The sequence below is a fragment of the Notamacropus eugenii genome, chromosome 5, assembly GCF_028372415.1.
Source record: "Notamacropus eugenii isolate mMacEug1 chromosome 5, mMacEug1.pri_v2, whole genome shotgun sequence".
Lineage (NCBI taxonomy): Eukaryota > Metazoa > Chordata > Mammalia > Diprotodontia > Macropodidae > Notamacropus > Notamacropus eugenii.
In genome coordinates, this window is record NC_092876.1 from 378,280,202 (window position 1) to 378,291,264 (window position 11,063).

Genomic DNA, 11,063 nt, shown 5'->3' on the forward strand with positions numbered 1-11,063 from the left:
TCATAGTTATCTATGGTAATGATTTGCTCTGCCCTGTCTACAAATCTAGTCTGTCTCCGGAGGACATGAAATGAGGAGTTGTCTGATCTTTTTTTTTTTTAACAGTTGTTTCTTGTAAGGTTTTTTGTCCAAGAGATTATTTGAGTAACATCCCAGGATTCAACCAATGTGCCAATAAAGAAAACAAAAAAAGGGAATAAATAGCACAGCCAATTCCTTTAAGAAATGTGGCCTCCTTTTTATTGGGAGGAGGATGAAACCTCAAATAGCCACACCTTTGTTGTCTGCTTTGGCAGAGCTAAAAGTAGTTCTCTTTTGGTATCTACAAGTTTAGTTTTTAATCAGACTTCATTGAAAAAGTCAGGTCCAAGGACAGAAGCCAAGAAAAAGAAATGATGGGAAATGGGAAGAGATGAACCAAATGCCCTTTGACTTGCTCAGGACATCTTCTAGCAGAGAGATTTGGCTATCTTCTTTTTAAAGATCCTAATGAAAAGTTTGAACAAATAAGATGATTGGGTGCACTAACAAAAGTGGAAAGAGACTGGACCATGAGGGCCCAGAGGACTGAATGCCAACTGAATCCCACACTAGCAGTGTGTCATGGATTTGGACAAATCCCTTCATCCCTGATCCTCAATTTCCTCCTTTGTAAAATGAGGTTAATGGCATGTCTGCCCCAAATATTACAAGGATGGCTATAAAGATCAAATAAGCTAATACATGTATAAACATCCTGTAAACTAAGGCTGTCTATAAAAAGGCATTATTATTATTGTTAATTGTAGTAGATTAATCCCCAATTAACGTGCCAGTGAGGCAATCATATCATGAAATGGTGAAAGCCATAGCTATTGATAACAAACACAATGGGTACATTCATTTTAATCTCCCTTAACACCACATAATGCAGAGGTGCCAGATTTATGTTTCACTTTATAATATTCCACTGGCATCATTCAGATTGCAGAAAAAGGACAAAATGAAAATTAAAAAAAAATTTCTGGGAAAGGAGGGAGGGAAGAAAATAAGAGGAAAAGAAAGAAAGTTACATGATAGTTTTATAAAAGGAATAGTAAATTGTACATAATAGATTTGCAGGTTCATTCACAATCATCCTTTTTCCTATTCCTATGTTGTGGAAATACTTGTTTTATTTCTTAAGTTCAGAATAAAACAAATAAAACTTTTAAAAAAAGAAAGGAGAAAGGTGAGGAAGATACAGGGGCTTGGATAATAAATAATAACTGATGTTTGATGTTTCAGAATTCATAAAGATCATATTTATGTCCATTTTCCCATTTGGTTCTCACAGCAACCTGGGAGGTAAGTGCTGTGGTATTATTATCCCTGGTATTTAAAGATGAGGAAACTAAGACTCCAGGTTAAGTGAATTGACCAGATCACACAGCTATCAAGTGTATATACCCAGGTCTTCATAACTCCACTGTCTCTCTCTGCCTCATTAATAACAAAATGGTTTATCAGAGCCCAGAGAGGAGAGAATAAAATAATTTTACACTCAACAGAAGAGAAGTGTTGCTTTTCTATCACGTTCTAGGCTCTGTATTCCATAGGAGTGGGGCTGATAGAAAGAAAGGCAGATGAAAGGAGGCAATGGTTAGAAGCAATATAGACTTTCGAAGAGGGCCATAGTGAAAAGATTGAGAAGGATAAACCAGGAAAAAAAATAAAATGGAGAGAAATATGCAGTTTAGTAATCATAAATGTGAATTTGAATGTGATGCGCTCACCCATAAAATGGAAGCAGATAGCAGAATGGATTAAAAGTCAGAACTCAACAATATGTTATTTACAAGAAACATACTTGAAACACACACACATACACACACACAGAGTAAAAATAAGGGACTGGAGCCAAATTTATCATGTTTCAGTGGAGGTAAAAAAAAAAAAAGTAGGCGTAGCAATCACGATCTCAAACAAAGCAAAAACAAAAATAGACCTAATTAAAAAAGATAATCAAGGAAACTGCATTTTGTTAAAAGATACTATAGACAATGAAGTAATATCAATACAGAACATATATACACCAAATGGCATAGCATCCAAATGATTAAAGGAAAAAATTAAGTGAATTACAGGAGGAAATAGACAATAAAACTATACTAGTGGGGAACCTCAACTTTCCTTTCTCAGAACTAGACAATATCCAGACAAAATATAACCATAAAATAAACAAAGAAGTTAAAGATAAGAATAGAATTTTAGAAATTAGATATGATAGACTTCTGGAGAAAACTGAATGGAAATATAAAAGAGTTTATCTTTTTCTTACCTATATGTGGCACCTTTGCAAAAGTTGGCCATATATTAGGGCATAAGAACCTCCATAACCAAATAGAGAAAAGCAGAAATATTAAATGCATCCTTTTTAGGACATAATGAAATAAAAATTATATCCACTAAGGGGCTATGAAAATATAGATTAAAAATTAATTGAAAAACTAACTAATCTAATCCTAAAGAATGAGTAGGTCAAAGAATGAATCATAGAAACAATGAGTAATTTCATTAAAGAGAATGATAACAATCAGACAGTGTACCAAAATTTATGGAATATAGTCAAAATAGTACTTAGGAGAAATTTTATATCTATAAATGCCTACATCAGTAAAATAAAGAGCAGATCAATGAATTGGGCATATAACTAAAAAAATCCCCAATTAAACACCAAATTGGAAATCCTGAAAAATCAAAGGAGAAATGAATAAAATAGGAAGCTAAGAAAATCACTGAACTAACAAATAAAACTAGCAGCTGGTTTTATAGGGGGGAAAACAATACAATAGACAAACCACTGGTTAATTTGTTTTCAAAAAAGAAAGAAGAAAACAAAATTTCTAGTATCAGGATGAAAAGGGTGAATTTACCACCAATGACCATGAAATTAAAACAATTATTAGGAACTATTTTGCCCAATTACGAGTCAATAAGTCAAACAATCTAAGTGAAATGGATGAATATTTACAAAAATATAAATTGCCCAGTTGAATAGAAGAAGAAATAGAATACTTACATGACTCTATCTTAGAAAAAGAAATTGAACAAGCCATAAATGGTCATCCTAACAGAAAATCCCCAGGATCAAATGGATTCACAAGTTAATTCTAACAAATATTTAAAGAACAATTAATTCCAATACTATATAAACTATTTGGAGAAGCAGACAAAGAAGGACTCCTACCAAATTCCATTTACAACACAAATATGTTGCTGATATCTAAAAAAGATTAAAAACAGAGAAAGGTCAACTTCCCTAATGAATATTGATGCAAAAAATTAAAATAAAACACTAGCAAGGATATTACAGCAATATTTCACCAAGATTATACAGTATGACCAGAGGGAATTTATATGAGGGATGTAGGGCTGGTTCAATATTAAGGAAAACTATCAGCAGAATTGATCATAACAATAACAAAAACAGTAAGAATCATGTGATTGTCTACATAGATGCAGAAAAAAACTTTTGACAAAATACATCATTCATTCCCATTAAAAAACACTAGAAAACATAGGAATAAATGGAACTTTCCTTAAAATGATAAGTAGTATCTATATAAAACCATCACTAAGCGTTTTCTGTAATGAGGATAAACTAGAAGCCTTACCAGTAAGATCAGGGGTGAAGCAACGATGCCCATTATCACCACTATTATTTAAAATAGTACTTGAAATGCTACCTATAGCAATAAGAGAAGGGGGAAAGGGGAAGTGAGGAAGAGAATTTGGAAATCAAAATTTAAAAAATTAAATGTTAAATTTTTTTTTACATGTAATTGAGAAAAAGTAAGACAAGAGAGAAAAAAGAACAGAAAAAAGGCAAGAAACTGTATAAAAGACATTGTCAAGAAGATAGCTATTCAAATTAGGCAGTTAGGTAGAACCATAGATAGATTATGGGCCTGGAGTCAGGAAGATCTGATTTCAAATTTGACTGATTGTTAGCTATGTGACAGAGGGCAAATCATTGAACCCCTTTGTGTCTCAGTTTCCTCTTATATAAAATGGATGAAATAAGAGAACTAACCTTAGGATAATTAGAAGGATAAAATTTGACAATATTTGTAAAGTGTTTTTTAAAACTTAGAGCACTATGTAAATGCCAGTTATTATTATTCATTAGAAAAGATGAGTCAGCCTGAGTATTTTCCTGGTACCCATGAAATATTAAAAGACTACACCTTTTCCTTTTCTGCACTGTGTCTATCATCATATGTATATTCAAGCTTCAGAAGAAGCTTGCTTCTAGTATCATTTGATGTGGAAAGAAGAAAGTATGGCTTGACCCCAATGAGACACATGAAATTGTCAACACCAATTCCCATCAGCAGATCTGGAAGCTGATTAAACATAGGCTGATCATCTGGAAGCCTGTTACTGTCCGCTCTAGTGCCCAGTGCCAGAAAAATACTCTGACTTGACAGAAGGGTAGGCACATGGCCATTGGTAAAGAGAAAAGCCGCTGCCAATATTTGTATGCCTGAGAAAATGATCTGGATGAGGAGAATGAGGATTCTGAGCTGTGTACACTGAGAATATCGTGAATCCAAAAAGACTGACTGACATTATGTTCTACAGGATGTACTTGAAGATGAAGGGGAATGTGTTGAAGAATAAGCAGATCCTCATGGAGCACAGATCCCCAAGACTACCCAAAGAGGAGACCCAAAGAATGATTTTCTCCTTTCTCCTCTGTATATAGTATCCTTCTGCTTGGCTCATGCAATAAACTTGACAGATTGTCAAAAAAAAAGAAAGAAAAAAAAGAAGACACAAGATCAATGCTCCCAATGACTTGGATAGTCCACTTATTGAGGATTTGTGGAAGAAGAGAGACAGCTCTTGATCTTGTCTTTTCTTTTCTATTCTTTCTTTTCTTTCCTTTTCCTTTTCCCCTTCCTTCCTTCCTTTTTCTTTCTTTCTCTTCCTCTCTTCCTCTCTTCCTTCCTTCCTTCCTTCCTTCCTTCCTTCCTTCCTTCCTTCCTTCCTTCCTTCCTTCCTTCCTTCCTTTCTTTCTTTCTTCCTTGCAACAATTTGTCAGGTTTTATTGTATGAGCCAAGCAAAAGGGTACTATGTACAGAGGAAGAAAGGGAAAATCATTTTCTTTTTTGGTCTCCTCTTCCTTGGGCAGTCTTGGTGAACCCCTCTTTCTTAACCTGTGGATACTCTTCCTGACAAGTTGCACAGGATGAAGTATATTAATATTATCCTGCAACAATGGGAAAACTACCTATCAGTGAGACTGTGGATACACTGATATATGAAAGAAATACAAAGAGATGTGAATGACAATCTGGAACCTGACACAGTAGGCACTCAATTGTTTTCTGGCTGATTGAATTTAACAACTGGCATGTAGTCGATGTTCCAGACAAACTAATCTACTTGGAGTTTGTGTTTTGTCTCCCAACACCATGCCTTTACCCATGCTGTCCTCTATGCCTAGAATGTCCTACCTCCTCACTTCTGTACTGAAGAATCCTTGAATTCCTTCAAGGTTCAGCTCACGGCTCTGCCTCACTTAAATCTAATTCACTTGCAAGTCAAGATATCACCCTGCTGATGACATTGGTCCTTTTCTAGAAAACAAAGGGATGAACACCAAAAACGATAGATGTTATTTTGTCCTTGAGGCCCTTCCCTATCCCCCCCACCCAAGTTATTCCACATCCAAATTACTTTATAGATGCTTTATTTACACATTTGTGTGCATGTTTCATTTCTCTTAAGGGCTGTGGTTGTTTCCTCTTTTATTTCCAGTGCCCAGTAATGTACTTTTTAACATCACAAATATTGACATTAATTTGACATTAACATTAATTAACATTAACATTAATTATAGCTATCAAATCCTTTAAGGTTTTTAAAGGTCGTTACATATATCCTCATTTTAGCTTTACTACAATCCTGCTGCAACAACCATATGAGTATCATTACTATGGCTGTTATTATTGTTTGATCTGAACCTTATTTCATTCCCAAATGGGAGCTCCCAGTATGGAAATGCCATCCACAAATGCAGGACACCTCAAAGGCAATGAAGTTTAAAACTACACTAAAGCTTGCATAGTAGGAATGCAATACATTTTTATTAAATATAATTTTACCATTATCATCATCATCCAGATTGTTCTTCCCAATTCTGTTGAGTACACAGAAACTATTAAAACATGCTTTCATTTGTAGAGAAGTGCCATTAGCTGACTTTAGCTAATGGTGACTTCTAGGCATATCACCATACCCTAGGGAAAAGCCATCAGCTCTTCAGAAATCATCCCTGGAGGTTATAGTGCCTAGATTCTGGGTCCTCTACCCCACAAGGCCAAAAGGATTTGCATGCTGGAAAACCTTGATTAAAAGTGAACGAGTTTCAGAGCAGATGGCAGAGGACACAGCTGTTCACATGCTGGGGGAGCTAATGCTTGGCCAGAGAAAGGACCCTCACAGAAGATGGACACATGGCTGGATGCACCCTCAGATGGTCTTACAATCTGGGGAAGGGGTCCAGACTGAGAAAGAAACAAAAGCTAGATTTACAGCAGCTTTATAAGAAATGCAGGACCTAAGAAACGGAAAGGAAAAGATTACTCTTATGCTTTTTCCCACTAGTATTTGAATGGGGAGGGGTGCTCCTCCACTAGTTGTAGGCTTGCAGAATCACAGACTTAGCATTGGAAGGGGTTTTAGGGATAGAAAACTGAATCTCAGAGAGGTTAAATGACTTCCTCCAAAGCCATATAGAGAGCAAGTAGGTTTAGTACATAAATCCTGGTCATTCAACTTGATACCCAGTCAGTCCTCTTTCCTCTATGCTATACTTTTATTTTGAAAGGTTTCCAATAAGTTGGGTAGCCCATTATTGAGGATTTATGAGAGAAGATGCACAAAGTTTGCACAGGTTGAAGTCTATTAATATTATCCAGTTAACACTGGAGGGAGTACTTGTCAGCAGGACTGTGCCAATATTTGCGTTTTAGGGGCCAGGTAGGAGTTGTCCTGGGAAATAACAGATCAGAGGCAACTTGGAAAAGGCCAGAAGAATGATGATTTCTATTTCTCCAGCTGCCATACTCTATGATGGGGATAAAGAAGATTTGACCACAGGCATTCCCTTGCCAGTCTGGTGACCTGACACCTTGGCAGTATGGGCCTATTGATTAGTTGTGGTAGAAGATTTCTTTGATGCATCCTTTCTTCATTCCTGAAGGTCACATTTAGAATCTTCATGTCATTTTTTTTGGAGCTTTTTTTCCCTGAATATTTGAAGGCTTTTCTATCCTCCATCTACCAGCCCTAAGGACTCCTTCCCAGTTAGTTGGTCTTTGGTCCATTTGTAGTATTCTGTGTGGATAAAGGCAGGTGAAACTGGATGAATAGGATGGGGAGGGGGAGAAGACTGATAGGGGAGGTAACCTAAAGACTGGCAAGAAGGGATTTTGATGATTTTTACACCTTCCATCATCCCTTCACCTCTCATCTTATCCATGTGTAAATGCCACCCCTCCCAAGAAAATCAATACTTTTGCCTTTAAAAAGAGACAGGGACCCACTTTCACTATAATTATGGCCGTCAGCTTCTCACGAGGAGGTACTATAGACTTCTCTCCCATGTATGTGTATCCCTTCTTTCTAGCCTTCTTACTTTTACTTCTTCCTGACTATATAACCAATCTCTTTTAGGCAGCATACTTTTTAAGGTATCCACTATGGGCAGAGAGCATTATTCAAGACCTTGGAGGCAGGAGGAAGGAAGGGGAGTTACTTTCCCTATCTGGTCTCATATCCAGGTTCTTCTCTACCTCCCACCTTCTTTCCCTCCCATCCTTGAGACTGTTTGCAAATTGTTGTTAAGGTAGCAAAAGAATGGTTTTGGGGAGGCCCTGGAGAACAAGTTAGAAGGGAGAATCTGTGAGGGTATCAAAACAAGGATTCTTGTGTTCTTTACTAGGCAACAAAACTCAGAAAACCTTATCATTATCTGCAGATATAACCAGAGGACTTAAAGAAAAAATGTTTCCAGAAAAAAAATAAACCAGATTAAGAAACACTTTTTTTTTGTTTTTAGTCAGCACTAGTCATATAATAATCATTACCATGATTGCTATTATTGTTTGAGCTGAACCTGATTTCATTCCCAAATGGGAACTCCCAGTATAGAAATGCCATCTACAAATGCAGAGTGTCTCAAAGTCTTCATGCAATTTTAAGCTTTAATAATTGAAAACCACACTAAGGACACCCTGTAGAGGTGGGGACTTGAAGGAGTAAGTGATTTATTTGCCCATGGTGATGGAGCTGTATGAGTCATTGATGGGCAAGACTTGAACCACGGTCATAGAATCATAGATTTAGAGCTGAAAAGGACTTCTCAGAGGCTTAGTCCAGCTTTCTCATTTTACAATGAGCAAACTGAGACTCAAAGTGACTTGCCCATGATCACCTAGCTATTAAGTATCAGAGGTCAAATTAAAACCCAGGTCTGGTCTTTTGGGGCAAATCATATCATCTCCCTGGGTCTAAGATTCTCAGCAGGTAAAATAGGACAAAAGAGCACCAGGCGTGGAGTCAGGAGGATTTTTCTTTCTGAGTTCATATCTGGACTCCAGTCATATCTGGACTTCCTAGCTGTGCTACCCTGGGCAAGTCACTTTACCCTGCTTGCCTCAGTTTCCTCATCTGTAAAATGAGTTGGAGCAGGAAATGGCAAACCACTCCAGCATCTTTGCCAAGAAAACCCTAAATGAGGGTTATGAAGAATCAGACATGACAGAAAATGACTCCACAGCAAAAATAGAACTAATAATAGTTATACTACTACCTCATAAGGTTGTGGGGAAAATGCAGCTATTACTGTCTCTGCCTAAGCAGATGGGCAACTTTTCTATGTCTTTTCTATGTGTAAAGGTTATTTTTCCTGACTCTCTGACATTCTCTGATAGAATAGAATAGAATAGAGAGAATAGAACCCAACCACGCTTAATCCTAATTATCATAGTCTCTTTTAAATCCTTCTCATTCAGTCCATCCTAAGAGTGGACTAAGTCTTCCTCTGATCAGGGCTTTTTACACTTTTTTCCCCTGGACCCCTTTTTGGTTTTGCCAGTTTTTGTTGGTGTTGCGTGGCCTTAAGGGCTTACACAGTGCCAAGTTTGCATGCTTTGTGTTCAGAACCAAGGCTGCACTGAAGTTGCCCGATGTAACAGGCAAGCATTGCCAGAAACACCTTGAATTCATTAGGCATTTGATTTTGAATTAATTTTCGGTCATTGCATGTTCAGAAACCTTTTACTATTGCCAAATTTTTTTGCAATCCCATTTGAGGTCATGAACCCACAGTTTGAGAAGCTCTGGTCTGGATTAGGGATTCTTAAAGTGCTGCCCATAAACCTTTTCAAGGGGGTCGAAACCACAAAGTCAAAACCATTTTCATAACAGTACTAAGATGCTACTTGCCTATTAAATTAAATTATGCCTCCCTTTTCCAACAACCTATCTGTCTGAGCCTGAGTTTTCTTCATAGACTTCAACCCAAGCCACATATCTTAACAGATTGAATGCAAAAACAGATAAGAGAATCCAGCTGTCATTTGTTAAACCAAGCACTAAAGACATTTGCAAAAATATGTAAAACAATGCTTTTCTCAGGAATTTTTTGTTGTTGTTTTAAAAAACAATATTTTGGGGCTTGTGATCACGTTACTCTTTGGAGTAGGAGTGGCTTTTTTTTTAACCTCACTATCTTCCTCTGAATATGAATACAGATCTGTTTTTATACCATAGTAGCTACCTATGGCCAGGTTCTTTTTCCTTTTTCCTTTCCTTTTTATTTTATTTTTAGCAGCTTATTATTGTAATCAGATTTTAATCCTGAGTTTGTGGGTAAAGATGGCCTAGACCTCGGGTCCTATTTACTGTTATTCTCTGAATTCTGTCCAGGGTTCAACCTTAAGCCCTCCTCTCCTCCCCTAAGTCGCAGTTATCTCATTTATGTTAAAATGCAATGTGTGTATTAGTTGTCTTTAAAAGAATTAACTAAATAAGCATTTAAAAAATTTGTCAGTTCCCTCTTCCAGTTTGGTATATATTGATAAACATAACTCACATTAGCAAAAGCGCTTTGGGATCTTCAATCATTTTTAAGTGTTAAAGGGTGCTGAAACCAAAATGTTTGAATACTTGCTGTTCTAAATCTTGGAAAAAAGGGAAGTTGATCAACTTTTGATTTTGCTTTCAATTTGATTCTAAACCATCCATTTTCAGTATCTGTCATCTGGATGCTAAAAGGTCATTTAAAGTGTTTCAGTTCTAGTTTTAAACATAATCAAGGCTGTACAGAAGGTTGTAAAAAGCAGCGAAGTAATAGGTCACAAAACAATTTTTGGTGGGTGTATGTCTGTAATGAATGTAAGAGGCACATGTTGGATATATATTTTTATCATAGTTGTAAATTTCCATCTATCTTTTCTATAGTTCAGGCTTCCAGTAGGTAACAAGGAAATATTCATGGAACAAGGAGATAGTAGCAGACTTCTATGACATCCAGTTTTCCATTAAGCTTACAAAAAGTTAAAACAGTATATAAAACGTATATCCTAGAAGATACTGTGACAAGGCATTAGCCTGTTCAGCATAGAGGGCCATTACAAAGAGTCAATTGGAAATTCCTGTTTGAGTTTGTCATTCGTGCTCAGACAGAATTTCTTAAATTAGAAGATCACACTCTATCCTCATTTTATTCTAAATAAGCAACCATAGTTCATGAAGAATGACATTGGGAAGTTTTCCAACTAGGAATTGCTTTATTCAATATATTTATAACCTCAGTGCCTAGGAAAGCGACTGGTGCTTCCAAAATGTTTGTTGATTAGGATTATTCTCCATTTATTATTTGCCTAATTGGTAACTCTCAGCTGACACAGAGTTTGTGTGACTTAGAGTCATACAAAATCAATCTCTTAACCATTAGAACAAACTGTTTCTACAGGCGCTATCTTTCACTGTTACTATTTGTTGGAAACATAAATGTGACAATCAG